Source organism: Salvelinus sp. IW2-2015, unplaced genomic scaffold (genome assembly GCF_002910315.2).
Source record: "Salvelinus sp. IW2-2015 unplaced genomic scaffold, ASM291031v2 Un_scaffold1945, whole genome shotgun sequence".
Taxonomy (NCBI): domain Eukaryota; kingdom Metazoa; phylum Chordata; class Actinopteri; order Salmoniformes; family Salmonidae; genus Salvelinus; species Salvelinus sp. IW2-2015.
The window spans coordinates 128,962-150,228 of NW_019943300.1; the positions used below are offsets into that span (position 1 = coordinate 128,962).

At 44.2% G+C, this 21,267-nt stretch overlaps 1 long non-coding RNA gene across 1 annotated transcript; it reads right to left on the reverse strand.

Moving 5' to 3' along the window:
- Positions 1–14,893: 14,893 nt before the first annotated feature.
- LOC139024845 (uncharacterized) lies at positions 14,894–15,338 on the reverse strand. The gene is made up of 3 exons (XR_011476212.1): positions 15,269–15,338; positions 15,127–15,232; positions 14,894–15,030 (listed from the first exon to the last, which is right to left on the reverse strand). It is a non-coding gene; the product is annotated as an uncharacterized lncRNA (long non-coding RNA).
- Between the last annotated feature and the right edge of the window lie 5,929 nt (positions 15,339–21,267).

Here is a 21,267-nt window from a genome sequence, read left to right on the forward strand (position 1 = left end):
CCTCTCTACTGTAATTCTGACTGTTTATTACCCTCCTCTACTGTAACCTGGATCTGTATTATAACCCTCCTCTACTGTAACCCTGACTGTAATATTAACCTCCTCTACTGTACCTGACTTATATTAACCTCTCTGTAACCTGACTGTTATTAAACATCCTCTCTGTAACCTGACTGTATTAATTAACCATCCTTCTTACTGTAACCTGACTGTATATTAACCCTCCTTTACTGTAACTTGACTTATTTAACCCTTCTACTGTAATCTGACTGTATAGTAACCCTCTACTGTAACCGACTGTATATTAACCCTCCTCTACGTTAACCTGACCTGATAATTAACCCTCTCTACTGTAACTGACTGTATATTAACCCTCCTCTACTGTAAACCTGACTGTATATTTAACCCTCCTCTACTGTAAACCTGACTGTATATTAACCCTCCTCTACTGTAACCTGACTGTATATTAACCCTCTACTGTAACCTGACTGTATATTAACCCTCTACTGTAACCCTGACTGTATATTTAACCCTCCTTCTACTGTAACCTGACTGCTATATTAACCCTTTCTACTGTAACCTGACTGTATATTAACCCTCCTCTACTGTACCCTGCCTGTATATTAAACCCTCTACTGTAACCTGAACTGTATATTTACCCTCCTCTTTCTACTGTACACCTGACTGTTATATTAACCCTCTACTGTAACTGACTGTGTAGTAACCCTCTACTGTAACCTGACTGGTATATGTAACCTCCTCTACTGTAATCTGACTGTATATTAACCCTCCTCTACTGTAACCTGAACTGTATATTAACCTCTACTGTAACTGACTGTATATTAAAGCCCTCCTCTACTGTAATCCTGACTGGTGTAATTAACCCTCCTCTACTGTAATCTGACTGTATATTAACACCTCTCTAACTGTAACCTGACTGTATATTAACCCCTCTACTGTAACCTGACTGTATATTAACCCTTCTACTGTACCTGACCATGTATATTAACCTCCTTTACTGTAACCTGACGTATATTACCCTCCTCTACTGGTAACCTGACTGTAGTATTAACCCTCCTCTACTGTAACCTGACTGTATTATTTACCCCTTATTAACCCTCTACTTGTAACCTGACTGTATATTAACCCTCCTCTACCTGGTAACCTGACTGTATATTAACCCTCCTCTACGACCTGACTGTATATTAACCCTCTACTGTAATCTGACTGTATATTAACCCTTACTGTAACCTGACTGATATATTAACCCTTCCTCACTGTAACCTGGACTGTATATAACCCTCCTCTACTGTAACCTGACTGATATATTAACCCTCTCTACTGTAACCTGACTATATTAACCCTCCCTCTACTGTAACCTGACTGTATATTAACCCTCTACTGTAACCTGACTGTGTATTAACCCTCTACTGTAACCTGAGTGTATTAACCCATCTACTGTAACCTGACTGTATATAACCCTCACTGTAAACCTGACGTATATTTAAACCCTATATTAACCCTCTACGGTAACCTGACTGTATATTAACCCTTCCTCTACTGTAACCTGACTGTATATTACCCTCCTCTACTTAACCTGACTGTATATTAACCCTCTACTGTACCTGACTGTGTATTTAACCTCTACTGTAACCTGACGTATATTAACCCTCTACTGTAACCTGACTGTATATTAACCTCTACTGTAAACCTGACTGTATATTAACCCTCTACTGTAACCTGACTGTATATTAACCTCCTCTACTGTAACCTGACATGTATATTATTAAACCCTCTACTGTAACCTGACTGTATTATTAACCCTCCTCTACTGTAACCTGACTGTACTATTAACCCTCTACTGTAATCTGACTGTATATTAACCCTCCTCTACTGTAATCTGACTGTTATATTACCCATCTACTGATAACCTGACTGTATATTAACCCTCCTCTACTGTAATCTGACTGTATAATTAACCCTCCTTCTACTGTAACCTGACTGTATATTAACCCTCTCTACTGTAATCTGACTGTATATTAACCCCCTCTACTGACTAACCTGACTGTATATTAACCCTCTACTGTTAACCTGACTTATATTAACCCTCCTCTTACTGTAACCTTGACTGTGTATTATACCCTCCTCTACTGTAATCTGACTGTATATTAACCCTCCTCTACTGTAACCTGGACTGATATTTAACCCTCCTCTACTGTAATCTGACTGTATATTAACCTCCTCTCTGTACCTGACTGTATATTAACCCTCCTCTACTGTAATCTTGACTGTATATTAACCTCCTCTACTGTAACTGACTGTTATATTAACCCTCCTCTACTGTAACCTGACTGTTATACTCCTCTACTGTAAAACCTGACTGTATATTAACCTCCGTCTACTGTAATCTGACTGTATATTAACCCTTCCTCTACTTGTAATCTGACTGTATATTAAACCCTCCTCTACTGTAAACCTGACTGTTATTATTAACCCTCCTCTACTGTAACCGACTGTATATTAAACCCTCTCTACTGAACCTGACTATTATTAAACCCTTCTACTGTAACCTGGACGTATATTTAACCACTCCTCTACTGTAACCTGACTGTATATTAACCATCCTCCTACTGTAACCTAGACATGTATATTAACCCTCTTTACTGTTAACCTGACTGTATTTTAACCCTCTACTGTAATCTGACTGTTTTTAACCCTCTACTGTAACCTGACGTATTATTAAAACCCTCCTTCTACTGAACCTGACTGTATATTAACCCTCTACTGTAACCTGACTGTATATTAACCCTCCTCTTTACTGAACCTGACTGTATTATTAACCCTCCTTCTACTGTAACCTGACTGCTATATTAACCCTCCATTACTGTAACCTGACTCCTGTATATTAACCCTCTACTTAACCTGACTGTATATTAACCCTCTACTGTAACTGACTGTATATTAACCTCCTCTTACTGTAACCTGATGTATATAACCCTCTACTGTACCTGGACTTTATATTAACCCTTCCTCTACTGTAACCCTCCTGTATTTATTAACCCGTCTACTTGATAACCTGACTGTATATTTACCCTCCTCTACTGTAACCTGACTGTATATTAACCCTCTACTGTAACCTGGACTGTGTATTAACCCTCTTACTGTAACCTGGACTGTATATTAACCCTCCTCTACTGTAATCTGACTGTATATTAACCTCTCTACTGTAACCTGACTGGATTTAACCCTCTACTGTAACCTGACTGTATATTAACCCTCCTCTACTGTAACCTGACTGTGTATTAACCTTCCTCTACTGTAATCTGACTGTATATTAACCCTCCTCTACTGTAACCTGACTGTATATTAACCCTCCTCTACTTGTTAGTCCTGACTGCTTAATTAACCCTCCTCTACTTGTAACCTGACTGTATTTAACCCTCCGGTATACTGTTAATCTGACTGTATATTAACCCTTCCTCTACTGTAACCTGACTGTATATTAACCCTCCTCTACTGTAACCTGACTGTATATTAACCTCCTCTCTGTAACCTGACTGGTATATTTTACCCTCCTCTACTGTAATCTGACTGTATTTACCCTCCTCTACTGATATCTGACTGTATATTTAAACCCTCCTCTACTGATAACCTGACTGTATATTAACCCTCCTCTACTGTAACCTGACTGTATATTAACCCTCCCTACTGTTTAATCTGACTGTATATTAACCCTCCTCTACTGTATCTGACTGTATATTAACCTTCCTCTACGTAACCTGACTGTATATTAACCCTCCTTCTACATGTAACCTGACTGTATATTACCCTCCTCTAACCTGGTTAAAAACCCTGGGGGGGGGAACTTTGTTATTTTTTAACCCTCCGTCTAACATGTAAACCTGGACTGCTATATTAACCCTCCTCTACTGTAACCTGGACTGTATATTAACCCTCCTCTACTGCTAACCTGACTGTAATATTAAACCCTCTACTGTAACCTGGACTGTATATTAACCCTCCTCCTACTGTAATCTGACTGATATTAACCCTTCCTCTACTGTAACCTGACTGTATATTAACCCTCCTACTACTGTATCTGACTGTATATTAACCCTCCTCTTACTTGTAACCTGACTGTATATTAACCCTCCTCTTACTGTAAACCTACTGTATATTTAACCCTCCTCTTACTGTATCTGACTGTATAATTAACCCTCCTCTACTGAACCTGACTGTATATTAACCCTTCCTCTACTGTAACCTGACTTATATTAACCCTCCCTCTACTGTAACCTGACTGTATATTAACCCTCCTCTACTGTAGATCTGCTTGTATATTAACCCTCCTCTACTGTAATCTGACTGTATATAAACCCTCCTCCTACTGTAACCTTGACTGTATATTAACCTCCTCTACTGTAACTCTGACTGTATTATTAACCTCCTCTACTGTAACCTGGACTATATTAACCCTCTACTGTAACCTGACTGTATATTAACCCATCCTCTACTGTACCTGACGTATATTAACCATCCTCTACTGTAACCTGACTGTTATTAACCCTCCTTTACTGGTAACCTGACTGTATTTTAAACCCTCTACTGTAATCTGAACTGTATATTAACCCCTACGTAACCTGACTGTATATTAACCTCCTCTACTGTAACCTGGACTGATATATTAACCCTCTACTGTACCTGACTGTATATTAACCCTTCTCTACTGTAACCTGACTGTATATTAACCCTCCTCTCATTTTAACCTGATGTTTATATATAACCCTCCTCTAACGTAACCTGACTGTAATAAACCCTCTACTGTAACCTGACGTAATATTAACCCTCTACGTAACCTGACTGTATATTACCCTCCTCATACTGTTTAAAACCTTGGGACCGGCTATAATTTTAAACCCTTCTAACTTTGGTTAAACCCTTTGAACTTTTTTATATTAACCCTCCCTACTGTAACCCTCCTGTTATATTAACCCCCTACTGTAACCGACTGTATTATTTTACCCTCCTCTACTGAAAACCTGACTGTATATTAACCCTCTACTGTGAACCTGACTGTATATTAAACCCTCCTATGACTGTAATCTGACTGTATATTAACCCTCCTCTACTGTAACCTGACTGTATATTAACCCTCCCTCTACTGTAACCTGACTGTTAATTAACCCTTCCTCTACTGTAACCTGACTGTATATTAACCCTCCTCTTACTGTTAATCTGACTGTATATTAACCCTCCTCTACTGTAAATCTGCACTGTATATAACCTCCTTCTACTGGTAACCTTGACTGTATATAGTAACCCTTCCTCTACTGTAACCTGATGTATATTAACCCTCCTCTACTGTAATCTGACTGTATATTTACCCTCCTCTACTTAATCTGACTTGTATATTAACCTCCTCTACTGTTAACCTGGGGACTGATATTTAACCTCCTGCTACTGTAACCTGACTGTATATTAACCCTCCTCTATGTAAACCTGACTGTATTATTAAAACCCTCTCTACTGTAACCTGACTGGGGTTTATTACCCTCCTTTCTACTGTAACCTGACTGTATATTAACCCTCCTCTACTGTAACTCTGACTGTTATTTAACCTCTACTGTAACCTGACTGTATATTAACCCTCCTCTACTGTAATCTGACTGTATATTAACCCTCCTCTACTGTAACCTGACTGTATTATTAACCCTCCTCGTACTGTAATCTGACTGTATATTAACCTTCTCTACTGTACCTGACTGTATATATTAACCCTCTCTACTGTTAACCTGACTGTATATTAACCCTCCTCTACTGTAATCTGACTGTATATTAACCCTCCTTCTACGTACCTGACTGATATTAAACCCTCCCTCTACTGTACCTGACTGTATTTAACCCTCCTCTACTGTAACCTGACTGTATATTAACCCTCCTCTACTGTAATCTGACTGTATATTAACCCTCCTCTACTGTAATCGACTTGTTATTAACCCTCCTCTACTGTAACCTACTGTATATTTAAACCTCCTCTACTGTAACCTGACTGCTATATTACCCTCCTCTACTTGTAAACCTGACTATATTAAACCGCTCTATGTAACCTGGACTCTTATATTAACCATCCTCTACTGTAACCTGACTGTATATTAACCATCCTCTACTGTAACCTGACTGTTATATTACCCTCTTTACTGTAACCTGACTGTATTAACCCTCTACTGTTATAATCTGACTGGTATATTAACCCGTCTCTGTAAACCTGACTGTATATTAACCCTCCTTCTATGTAACTGCTGTATTTATTAACCCTCTACTGTAACCTGGACTGTATATTAACCCTCCTCTATTGTAACCTGACTGTATATTAACCTCCTCTACTGTAACCTGACTGTATATTAACCCTCCTCTACTGTAACCTGACTGTATATTAACCCTCTACTGTAACCTTGACTGTATATTAACCCTCTTACTGTAACCTGACTGTATATTAACCCTCCTGTCTACTGTAACCTGACTGTATATTAAACCCTCACTGTAACTCTGGATGTATATTAACCCCTCCTCTACTGTAACCCTCCCTGTATATTAACCCTTCTACTGTAACCTGACTGTTAATTTTACCCTCCCTACTGTAACCTGACTGTGATATTTAAAAACCTCTACTGTAACCTGACTGTGTTATTAACCCTGCTACTGTAACCTGACTGTTATTAAACCCTCCTCTACTTGTAATCTGACTGTATATTTAACCCTCCTCTACTGTAACCTGACTGTATATTAAACCCTCTACTGTAACCTGGACTGTATATTAACCCCTCCTCTACTGTAACTGACTGTGTATTAACCCTTCCTCTACTGTAATCTGACTGTATATTAACCCTCCTCTACTGTAACCTGACTGTATATTAACCCTCCTCTACTGTAATCTGACTGTATATTACCCTCCTCTACTTGTAACCTGACTGTATTTAACCCTTCCATATACTGTAATCTGGACTGTATATTACCCTCCTCTACTTGTAACCTGACTGTATATTAACCCTCCTCTACTGTAGACCTGACTGTATTTAACCCTCTTCTACTAGTACCTGACTGTATATTAACCCTCCTCTACTGTAATTGCACTGTATATTTAACCTCCTCTACTGTAATCTGACTGTATTTAAACCCTCCTCTTACTGTAACCTGACTGTATATTTAACCCTCCTCTACTGGTACCTGACTGTATATATTAACCTCCTCTACTGTAATCTGCTGTATATTAACCCTCTCTACTGTAATCTTGACTGTATAATTTTAACCCTCCCTCTACTGTAACCTGACTGTATATTAACCTCCTCTACTGTAACTGACTGTATATTACCCTCTTCTACTGTAAACCTGACTGTATATTAACCCTCCTCTACTGTAACCTGACTGTATATTAACCCTCCTCTTACTGTAAACCTACTGTATATTAACCCTCCTCTACTGAACCTGACTGTAATTAACCCTCTTTACTGCTAACCTGACTGTAGATTACCCTCCTCTACTGTAACCTGGACTGTATAATTAACCCTCCTCTACTGTAACCTACATGTATATTAACCCTCCTCTACTGTAACCTGACTGTATATTAACCCTCTACTGTAACTGACTGTATATTAACCCTTCCTCTACTGTAACCTGACTGTTATAACCTCCTCTACTGGAACCTGACTGTATATTAACCCTCTACTGTTAAACCTGCTGTTATATTAACCCTCCTCTACTGTAACCTGACTGTTATTTAAACCCTCTACTGTACCTACTGTATATTTTACCCTCTCTCTGTAACCTGACTGATATTATTAAACCCTCTACTGTAACCTGACTGTTGTATTACCCTCTACTGAACCTGACTGTATATTAACCCTCTCTACTGTAACCCTCCTGTATACAAATTATATTTAACCCCTTCTACTGTTCTGTTTGTGTCTGTTTTTTAACACCCTGACTACTGTTGTATATTATATATATTTACCCTCCTCTACTTGTACCTGACTGTATATTAACCCCTCTACTGTAACCTGACGGTATTTAACCCTCTACTGTAACCTGACTGCTATATTAACCCTCTACTACTGTAATCTGACTGTATATTAACCCTCCTCTACTGTACCTGACTGTATATAACCCTCTCTGTCAAACCTACTGTATATTAACCCTCCTCTACTGTAACCTGGACTGTGTATTAACCCCTCCTCTACTGTAATCTGACTGTGATATTAACCCCCTCTTCTGTAAACTGATGATATATTAACCCTCCTACTACTGTAATCTGACTGTATATTTAACCCTCTCTACTGTAACCTGACTGTTATTAACCCTTCCTATACTTGTATCTGACTGTATATTAACCCTCCTCTACTGTAACCTGACTGTATATTAACCGCTCCTTACTGTACCTGGACTGTATATTAACCCTCTCTACTGTAACCTGACTGTATATTACCCCTCCTCTACTGTATCTGACTGTATATTAACCCTCTTCCTCTACTGTAATCTGACTGTATATCTAACGCCTCCTCTACTGTAACCTGACTGTATATTAACCCTCCTCTACTGTAACCTGACTGTATATTAAACCCTCCTCTTACTGTAAATCTGACTGTATATTAACCCTCCTCTACGTAATCTGACTGTATATTAACCCTCCTCTACTGTAAACCTGATGTATATTAACCCTCCTCTACTGTAACCTGACTGTATATTAACCCTTCCTCTACTTGTAACCTGACTGTATATTAACCCTCCTCTACTGTAACCTGACTGTTATATTACCCTCCTCTACTGGTAACCTGGACTGTATATTAACCTCCCTCTACTGTAACCTGACTGCTATATTAACCCTCTACTGTAACCTGACTGTATATTAACCCTCCTCTACTGTAACCTGACTGTATATTAACCCTCCTTCTACTGTAAACCTGACTGTATATTAACCCTTCCTCTCACTGATACCTGACTGTATATTAACCCTCTACTGTAACCGACTGTATATTAACCTCCTCTTACTGTAACCTGGACTGTATTTTACCCTCCTTCTACTGTTAAACCTGACTGTATATATTAACCCTCTACTGTAACCTGACTGTATATTTAACCCTCCTTCTACTGTCACCTGATGTATATTAACCCTCTACTGTAACCTGACTGTTATTTACCTTCCTCTACTGTAACCTGACTGTATATTAACCCTTACTGTAACCTACGTGTTGCATTAACCCTCTACTGTAACCTGACTTGTATTATTAAACCCTCCTCTACTGTAACCTGACTGATATATGAACCCTTCTACTGTAACCTGACTGTATATTAACCCTCTACTGTACCTAACGTAACCGGCCTAAAATAAATGCCTGAAACCAAACACCCCACATTCTGGTCATGATGGAGAAACAAACTGTCAGAGGAGGTTTAACCTGTCCTGTAGATGTTTGAATAGGATGAGGTAGGAGGTTTAACCTGTAGATGTGAGTAGGAGTTGATAGAAGGAGTTAAACCTGCTAGATGTGAAGTAGGAGTTGAGGTTAGAGGAGGTTTAACCTTGTAGATGTTGAAGTAGAGTTGAGGTAGAGAGTTTACCTGTAGATGTAGTAGGAGTTGAGGATAAGTATTGCTCTGTTAACATTTCAGTGGGACACAACTTCATAGAGAAAGCTAGCAAATGTTCCGTAGCAGGCTAACTAGCCCGATAGATAGGTAGGCTTATCTGGCGATAATGGAATAACAATGTGGTGTTTGTCGACTTTGTGGCACTTTGCTTGAACAGCTCGATGTTTTCCAGTCAGACAGTGCTCTGATAATATTTGCCCCCTTTCCGAATTTTCAATATTTTTGCCCCCTTTTACACTCAATAACTGGGTTGTACCACCTTTACCTGCAATGACTGCAACCAAACACTTCCCGGTAGTTGTTGATCGTCTCTCACATCACGTGGAGGAATTTACTGTATGCTGCAACGACTGCAACCAACCACTTCCTGTAGTTGTTGATCAGTCTCTCACATCGCTGTGGAGGAATTTACTGTAGCTGACTACTTGCAACCAACCACTTCCTGTAGTGTGATCAGTCTCTCACATCCGCTGTGGAGGGAATTTACTGTAGGCTGTACTGACTGCACCAAATGCTTCCTGTAGTTGTTGGTCAGTCTCTCACATCACTGTGGAGGATTTACTGTAGCCTGTTACTGACTGCACCAAATGCCTTCCTTAGTTGTTGGTCAGTCTCTCACATCCGCTGTGGAGGAATTTACTGTAGCTGTACTGACTGCAACCAAATACTTCCTTAGTTGTTCGATCAGTCTCTCACATCACTGTGCAGACTGTGGCCATTTCCAAAACTTCAAATTTGGTTGCTTTATTAACCATTTTCATTTTGGACTTGATTTGTGTGTTTTGGATCCATTCTTGCTGCTGACCCAGCGTGCTTCAGCTCACAGACAGAGAGCCTTGACATTCTCCTGTAGGATCTCTGATACAGAGCAGAATTCACGGTTCCTTCTATTAAAGGCAGTTGTCCAGGTCCTGAGGCAGCAAAACATCCCCAAACCATCACACCTACCAACCACCATGCTGACCCCAAACCATCACCTACCACACCAGCTGACTACCATCCACCACCACCTGACCCCAAACCATCACACTACCACCACCACCATGCTGACCCCAACCATCACACTACCCACCACCTGCTGACCCCAAAACCATCACACTACCACCACCATGCTGACCCCAAACCATTCCACTTACCCCACCCATGCTGACCCCAAACCATCCCACTACCACCACCATGTGACCCCAAACCATCACACTCACCACCACCATGCTGACCCCAAACCATCACACTACCTTACCACCACCATGCTGACCCAAACCATCCCACTACACCACCATGCTGACCCCCAACCATCACATACCACCACCATGCTGACCCCAAACCATCACACTACACCACCATGCTGACCCACCTACACACCACACCATGCTGACCCCAAACCATCACACTACACCACCACCATGCTGACCCAAACCATCACACTTACCACCACCACCATGCTGACCAAACCATCACACTACCACCACCCGTGCTGACCCCAACCATCCACTACCACCACCCATGCTGACCCTCCAACCATCCACTCTACCACCACCATGCTGACCCCAAAACCATCACACTACACACCACCATGCTGACCCCACACCATCACACTACACCCACCACCATGCTGACCCCAAACCATCACACTACCACCACCATGCTGACCCCAAACCATCACACTACCACCACCTGCTGAACCCCAAACCATCCACCTACCACCACCATGCTGACCCAAACCATCACACTACCACCACCACCTGGTGACCCCAAACCATCACACTACCACCACCACCATGCTGACCCCAAACCATCACACTACCACCACCATGCTGACCCCCACCATCACACTTACCCACCACCAGCTGACCCCAAACCATCACACACTACCACACCATGCTAACCATCACACTACCACCACCATGCTGACCCCACACATCACACTACCCACCACGGCTGGACCCCAACCATCACACTACCACCACCATGCGCTGAACCCCACACAACCATCACCACTACCACCATGCTGACCCCAAACCATCCACTACCCACCCTGACCCACACATACACACTCCTCTCGCCCACCAAACCATCACACTACCACACCACCATGCTTGACCCCAAACCATCACACTCACCACACCATGCTGACCCAAACCATTCCACTACCACCACCATGCTGACCCCAAACCATCACACTCCACCACCACCATTGTGCTGACCCCAAACATCCACACTACCACCACCATGCTGACCCCAACCATCACACTACCACCCCACCATGCTGACCCCACACCATCACACTACCACCCCACCCATGCTGACCCCAAACCATCACACTACGCACCACCCACCTGCTGACCCCAAACCATCACATACCACCACCACCATGCTGACCCCAAACCATCACACTACCACCACCACCTGCTGACCCCAAACCATCACCACTACCACCACCACCATGCTGACCCCAAACCATCACCACTCACCACCACCATGCTGACCCAAACCATCCACTACCACCACCATGCTGACCCCAACCATCACCACCACCACACCATGCTGACCCCAAACCATCCACACTACCACCACCATGCTGACCCCAAACCATTCCCACTACCACCACCATGCTGACCCCAAACCATCCCACTACCACCACCATGCTGACCCCAACCATCCACTACCACCACCATGCTGACCCCAACCATCACACTCCACCACCATGGCTGACCCCAAACCCATCACACTACCACCCCATCGCTGACCCCAAACCATCACACTACACCACACCATGCTGACCCCAAACCATCACACTACCACCACCACATGCTGACCCCTAACCATCCCACTATACCACCACCACGTGCTGACCCCAAACCATCACACTACCACCACCATGCTGCTCCCCAAACCATCACACTACCACCACCACCATGCTGACCCCAACCATCACACTCACCCACCATGCTGACCCCAAAACCCTCACACACTACCACCACCACTGCTGGACCCAACACCATCACACTACCACCCACCCTGCTGCCCCAAACCATCACACACTACCACCACCATGCTGACCCCCAAAAACCATCACACTACCACCACCATGCTGACCCCAAACCATCACACTACCACCACCACGCTGACCCCAACCATCACACTACACCACCACCATGCTGACCCCAAACCATCACACTACCACCACCACCATGCTGACCCCAAACCATCACCCACTACCACCACCACCGCTGACCCCAAACCATCACACTACCACCACCATGCTGTCCCCAAACCATGCACACTACCACCACCACTCACCACACACCCCCACCATGCTGACCCCAACCATCACACTACCACCACCACCGTGCTGACCCCCAAACCATCACACTCACCACCATGCTTGACCCCAAACCACTCACACTACCACCACCACCATGCTGACCCCAAAACCATCCACTACCACCACCCATGCTGACCCCAAAACCATCACACTACCACCACCATGCTGACCCCAAACCATCCACTACCACCACCCCATGCTGACCCCAAACCATCACACTACCACCACCACCATGCTGACCACCCAACCATCACACTACCACCACCATGCTGACCCCAAACCATCCCACTACCACCACACATTGCTGACCCCAAAACCATCCAACTACCACCACACATGCTGACCCCAACCATCCACACAACCAACCACCATGCTGACCCCAAACCATCACACTACCACCACATGCTGACCCAAAACCATCCACTACCACCCCCATGCTGACCCCAAACCATCACACTACACCACCATGCTGACCCCAACCACCACATACCACCACCATGCTGACCCCAAACCATCAACACTACCACCACCATGCTGACCCCAAACCATCCCACTACCACCACCATGCTGACCCCAAACCATCACACTACCACCACCATGCTGACCCCAAACCATCACCAGTACCACCACCATGCTGACCCCAAACCATCCCACTACCACCCCACCTGCTGACCCCAAACCATCCACACTACCACCACCATGCTGACCCCAAACCATCCCACTACCACCACCATGCTGACCCCAACCATCACACTACCACCACCATGCTGACCCCAAACCATCACACTCACCACCACCATGCTGACCCCAACCATCACACTACCACCACCACCATGCTGACCCCAACACCCACTACCCACCCATGCTAACCACCACACCACCATGCTGACCCCAAACCATCACACTACCACCACCATGCTGACCCCAAACCATTCCACTACCACCACCCATGCTGACCCCAAACCATCACACTCTACCACCACATGCTGACCCCCAACCATTCACACTACCACCCACCATGCTGGACCCACACCACTCCACACTACCACCACCAGTGCTACCCCACACCCACATCACCTACCACCACCATGCTGACCCCAAACCATCCCACTACCACCACCATTGCTGACCCAAACCATCACACTACCACCACCATGCTGACCCCAAACCATCAACTACCACACCATGCTGACCCCAAACCATCCACTACCACCACCATGCTGACCCCAAACCATTCACACTTACCACCACCATGCTGACCCCAAACCATCCACACTACCACCACCATGCTTACCCAAACCATCACACTACCACCACCACCATGCTGTGACCCCAAACCATCCACTACCACCACCACCATGTGCCAAACTGCACTACCACCCAACCATTGCACATCCCACTACCACCCACCACCATGCTGACCCCAAACCATCACACTACCACCACCATGCTGACCCCAAAACCATCACACTACCACACCTGCTGACCCCCAAACCATCCACGTACCACCACCATGTGACCCCAACCATCACTTCCTACCACCACCATGCTGACCCCAACCATCCCTCACACACCCACCCAGCCAGTGCTGACCCCAACACCATCACACTACCTACCACCATGCCTGGACCCCAAACCATCACACTACCACCACCATTGCTGACCAACCCACCACCAACCATTGCGGCCCACTACCTACCACCACCATGCTGACCCCAACCATCCACACCACCACACCATGCTGACCCCAAACACTCCAACCACCACCATGCTGACCCCAAAACATCCAACACTACCACCACCATGCTGTACCCAACACCATCACACTTACCACACACCATGCTGACCCCAAAAGCCATCACCACTTACCACCACCACCATGCTGACCAACCATCCCACTACCACCACCTCCCCAACACCCACTACCACCACCACCATGCGAGCCCCAAACCATCCACTTACCACCACCATGCTGACCCCAAACCATCACACTTACCACCACCACCATGCTTGACCCCAACCATCACACTACCACCACCACCATGCTGACCCCAAACCATCCACTACCACCACCATGCTGACCCCAAACCATCCACTACACCACCATGCTGACCCCAAACCATCACACTACCACCACCATGCTGACCCCAAACCATCACACTACCACCACCACCATGCTGACCCCAAACATCCCATACCACCACCACCATGCTGACCCCAAACCATCACACTACCACCACCACCATGCTGAACCCCAACCATGCACTACTACCACCACCATGGCTGACCACAAACCATCACACTACCACCACCACCATGCTGACCCCAAACCATCCCACTACCACCACCATGCTGACCCCAAACCATCACACTACCAGCCACCATGCTGACCGTTTGTATAAGGTTCTTCGTGCGAATTGCAGTGTTGGGTTTCACCAAACATAATGGGACCCATCTCGAGTTCCATTCTTTGGGGACCCACAGTGATGTGAGGAGACTGGATCAACAACTACAGGAAAGCAATTTGGTTACAGTCAGTACAGCTACAGTTAAAATTCCTCCACAGCGATGTGAGAGACTGACCAACAATACAGGAAGCATTTGGTTGCAGTCAGTACAGCTACAGTAAAATTCCTCCCACAGCGATGTGTTTGAGAGACTGACAAACAACTACAGGAAGCATTTGGGTTGGCAGTCAGTACAGGCTACAGTAAATTCCTCCACAGTGATGTGAGAGACTGATTCAACAACTACAGGAAGTGTATTTGGTTGCAGTCAGTACAAGCACAGTAATTCCTCCCACAGCGATGTGAGAGACTGATCAACAACTACAGGAAGTGTTTTGTTGCAGTCAGTTGCAGCTACAGTAAATTTCCTCCACAGCGCATGTTAAAGACTGATCAACAATACATGGAAGTGTTTGGTTGTGCAGTCAGTTACAGTTAAAGGTAGGTTTGGCACAACCCTGTTATTGCGTTGTAAAAGGGGGGCAAATAACTTTTGCCACACAAGCGCCATTGGGTGTGGCATAACTTTGTTATGGGAAAATAAATTAAATAAGTTGTAATTGTCGTGTTATTTGGGTTCATTTCAGGTTCCCCCTTTATCTAGTATTAGGTTTTAGTTGAAGATCTGATAACATTCAGTATCAAAAAAATATGCAAAAGTAGGCAGATCTAGAAAGGGGGCAAATACTTTTTCACAAAGGCAAACCTTTGTTATGCTAAATGCGCTATATGTTTCACCGGGGACTGTAAACACACGAGGACACACGTCCAAAGCGGAAATCGAGTCACAGGCTCTCTTCCTTTTGCCCCTGAAACCGGATGGCTCAGATTTTTGCAGATGAGGCTGAGGGTGCGTCTACTGTTCTGCTAACTTTGAACATGGGATACAACATGTGGTTTTGCTTGGATACATGGGATAAACATTGGTTTTGTCTTGGATACATGGGTACAACATGTGGTTTTGTTCTGGATACATGGCGATACACAACATGTGTGTTTTTGTGTTTGATACATTGGGGATACAACATGTGGTTTTGTTCTGGATCATGGGATACAACATGTGGTTGTCTTGGATACATGGGAACAACATGGTTTTTGTTGGATACATGGGATACAACTGTGGTTTTGTCCTGGATACATGGGATACAACATGTGGTGTGTGTTTGATACATGGGATACAACATGTGATTTTGTCTTGGATACATGGGATACAACATGTGGTTTTTCTTGGATACATGGGATCAACATGTGGTTTTGTTCTGGATACATGGGATACAACATGTGGGTTTTTGGATACATGGGATACAACATGTGGTTTTGTGTTGATACATGGGATACAACATGTGGTTTTGTCCTGGATACATGGGATACAACATGTGGTTTTGTCTTGATACATGGGATACAACATGGGTTTTGTCTTGATAATGGATACAAATGTGGTTTTGTTCTGGATCATGGGATACAACATGTGGTTTTGTCCTGGATACATGGGATACAACATGTGGTTTTGTGTTTGATACATGGGATACAACATGTGATTTTGTCTTGGATACATGGGATACAACATGTGGTTTTGTCTTGGATACATGGGATACAACATGTGGTTTTGTCTTGGATACATGGGATACAACATGTGGTTTTGTCTTGGATACATGGGATACAACATGTGGTTTTGTCTTGGATACATGAGATACAACATGTGGTTTTGTCCTGGAAACATGGGATACAACATGTGGTTTGTCTTGGATACATGGGATTACAACATGTGGTTTTGTCTTGGATACATGGGATACAACATGTGGTTTTGTTCTGGATACATGGGATACAACATGTGGTTTTGTCCTGATACATGGGATACAACATGTGGTTTTGTCTTGGATACATGGAGACAACATGTGGTTTGTCTTGGATACATGGATACAACATGTGGTTTTGTTCTGGATACATGAGATACAACATGTGGTTTTTGTCCTGGATACATGGGATACAACATGTGGTTTTGTCCTGGATAACATGGGATACAAACATGTGGTTTTGTCTTGGATACATGAGATACAACATGTGGTTTTTGTCTTGGATACATGGGATACAACATGTGGTTTTGTCTTGGATACATGGGATACAACATGTGGTTTTGTCTTGGATACATGAGATACAACATGTGGTTTTGTCCTGGATACATGGGATACAACATGTGGTTTTGTCTTGGATACATGGGATACAACATGTGGTTTTGTCTTGGATACATGGGATACAACATGGTTTTGTCTGGTACATGGATACAACATGTGTTTTGTCTTGGATACATGGGATACAACATGTGGTTTTGTCTTGGGATACATGGGATAACAACATGTGGTTTTGTCCTGGATACATGGGATACAACATGTGGTTTTGTCTGGATACATGGGATACAACATGTGGTTTTGTTCTGGATACATGGGGTACAACATGTGGTTTTTGTCTTGGATACATGGGATACAAACTGTGGTTTTGTTCTGGATACATGGGATACAACATGTGGTTTTTGTCTGGATACATGAGATACAACATGTGTTTTGTCCTGGATACATGAGATACAACATGTGGTTTTGTCTTGGATACATGGGATACAACATGTGGTTTTGTCCTGGATACATGGATACAACATGTGGTTTTGTCTTGGATACATGGGATACAACATGTGGTTCTGTTTTGGATACATGGGATACAACATTTGGTTTTGTGTTTCTCTACAGAATACCTATTATGTTGGTGGAAATAAGAACGACCTGCACATGGAAGGTATGTTCCTTACTTAACATACGTAGATACTGTCACACACACACACATACTCACACTCACACACAAATACAACACCACTCTGATTCAGAGGGGTTGGGTTAAATGCAAGAGACACATTTCAGTTGAATACATTCAGTTGTACAACTGACTAGGTATCCTACTTCCCTTCTCTTTATAAGGCATTATATCCTGTCGCTGTCAGGTTTGGAGGGAAGTCATACAGAGACTCCATCTCCTACCTAACCCGTGGTGTCTGATTGGGCGATGTCTCTTTGTATTCCAGGGTGATCCGCTGTGAGGAAGTCATATAGAGACTCCATCTCCTACCTAACCCGTGGTGTCTGATTGGTGCGATGTCTCTTTGTATTTCAGGGTGATCCGCTGTGAGGAAGTCATATAGAGACTCCATCTCCTACCTAACCCGTGGTGTCTGATTGGTGCGATGTCTCTTGTATTCCAGGGTGATCCGCTGTGAGGAAGGAAGTCACTAGCAGAATCCTGGAACGCTGCCTTCATGGAATCCTCAGCAAAAGAGAACCAGGTGAAAAACACTAGAACACATGCCTCTACAATAGAACAGGGCCTGGAGGCACAAACACTTCTGGTACTTGTTTGGTGTCCCAGGTCTGAATTAGTCCCTGATTAGTAGGAGATGATGAAAACCAGAAGGAGTGTTTGAGCCCTCCATGACTGACATTGAACAGCTCCGCCATGGACAAAAGCCCTTGCACTAATCAACTCATCGTCAACCTTTGATTAGTGGAATCAGGTGTTGTAGACTACAAAATATGCATCTATTTGGTCCCTAGGACCAGGTTTAAACAACAGTGCTATAGCCACTGAGCTTGGGAGTCTACAGGCCTCTAGTGCAGTACTGTCCTCTACAGCAGGGGCAGCTCAGCTCTCCCCACTATTGAAAGGAACCATTCCAGCCCCAGAGATGTTACAGCACTGTTCAGTCTCTCTCTCTCTTTCTTTCTCTCTCTCTCTCTCTCTCTCTCTCTTTCTCCTCTTCTCTCTCTCTCTCTCTCTTCTCTCTCTCTCTCTCTCTCTCTCTCTCTCTCTGTCAGACGGCTGTGTCATAGTAGATAGTAAAGTAGCCTCTATTCTAGTCTAGTATGTTCTAGTCTGCTTTAGTCTGTTCTATTGTGTGTGTGTGTGTGTCTCAGACGGCAATGGAGGTGTTACATTCTAATCTGTGTGTGTGTGTGTGTGTGTGTGTGTGTGTGTGTGTGTGTGTGTGTGTGTGTGTGTGTGTGTGTGTGTGTGTGTGTGTGTGTGTGTGTGTGTGGTGTGTGTTGTGTGGTGTGTGGTGTGTGTCTCAGACGGCAGTGGAGGTGTTACATTCTAATCTGTGTGTGTGTGTGTGTGTGTGTGTGTGTGTGTGTGTGTGTGTGTGTGTGTGGTGTGTGTGTGTGTGTGTGTGTGTGTCTCAGACGGCGGTGGAGGTGTTCAAGAGGATGATCCTGGAGGCGGAGAAGCTGGAAGGCGGCGTCCAACCAGGGAAGACTTTCCTGCTCCTTGATGTAGAGCTGCCAACCAATCAGAACAGAGAACCGAACACTGCACTGGGATTATCCCGTTACTTGAAGGCTTCCTGCCAGTACAACTACTACTCTTCAACTGTCTTCAAGCTCTCTTCAACTGTTCTTTCAACTCTCTTCAAGTTAACTGTCTTCAAAGCTGATCTTCAGCTGTCTTCAACTCTCTTCAGCTGTCTTCAACTCTCTTCAACTGTCTTCAACTTCTCTTCAACTGTCTTCAACTCTCTTCACTGTCTTCAACTCTCTTCAACTGTCTTCAGACTCTCTTCAAACTGCGTGTGTGTGTGTCTTCACATCTGTGTGTGTGTCTTCACCTCCTCCTGTCTCTTACCTTCAACAGTTTGCTGTTCCAGAGCGGCTGTGCGGGGAGAGAGAAGAGCTTCTCCACTCCTCCCGTCTCTTTCCACATCATCAGCTTCTTGGTGGGAGGGGCCAGGTCCAACGTGGTCACGATGTCCGAGTAGTCGCTGAGCTGGGCGCGGATCGACTTACTGTCCAGCTCTTTCAGGTTGTCAACAATCAGCTTCCTCTTCCTCTTTGCCTTGGTCTCTTTCACTAGACAGACAGAAGTGTGGATGTCATTCTCCTTCACTAGACAGACAGTGTGGATGTCATTTCCCCACTAATGACCAATAATCACTATTTCTTTAACATGTGGTTTCTTTCACCACAGACGGAGAAGTGTGACAGCTGAAACGTTAGCAGGGTAAATAGGGTGATTGTTCTCCAGCAGGGTACAGGTGTACATTTCCGTTATCGTATGCAGACTGGAGTCATGCAAAGAAAAAGCGACTCTTCAAAAGGCTCGGTGGTGTCAATGTTCAGCCATTTCATCAGCTGTGTGTCAGCATTTCATTCCAGAGGCAACYCAAGTTATTCTCTTCGTTCCAGACAAGCTGAGACAACTGAAGTGCTTTTCATTGGGTTTTATTGAACTAGAGATTAAAAAAGTACCCAACACTTCCTTTGCTGTGAAGAAGTATTTTTTTTGCATATTTTTGATACTGAAATGTAAATCAGATTTTCAACCAAAAACCTAATATTAGATAAAGGGAACGTGAGTTTAGAAATAAATAAAATAAAGTATATATTTATTTTAACTAACAAAGTTATTCAACACCCAATTCCCATGTGAAAAAGTAATTGACCCCTTACACTCAACAAAACTTCAAATTTTAACCAAACGCTGCATTCCACAGTAACAAACGTACACCAACAGTCCAGCGTGGTGGTGGTGGTAGTGGGATGGTTTGGGGTCAGCATGGTGGTGGTGGTAGTGTGATGGTTTGGGGTCAGCATGGTGGTGTGATGGTTTGGGGTCAGCATGGTGGTGGTAGTGTGATGGTTTGGGGTCAGCACACAGTGCTGACCCAAACCATCCCACTACCACCACCACGTGCTGACCCCAAACCATCCACTACCACCACCACCGTGCTGACCCAACCATGCCCACTACACCACCATG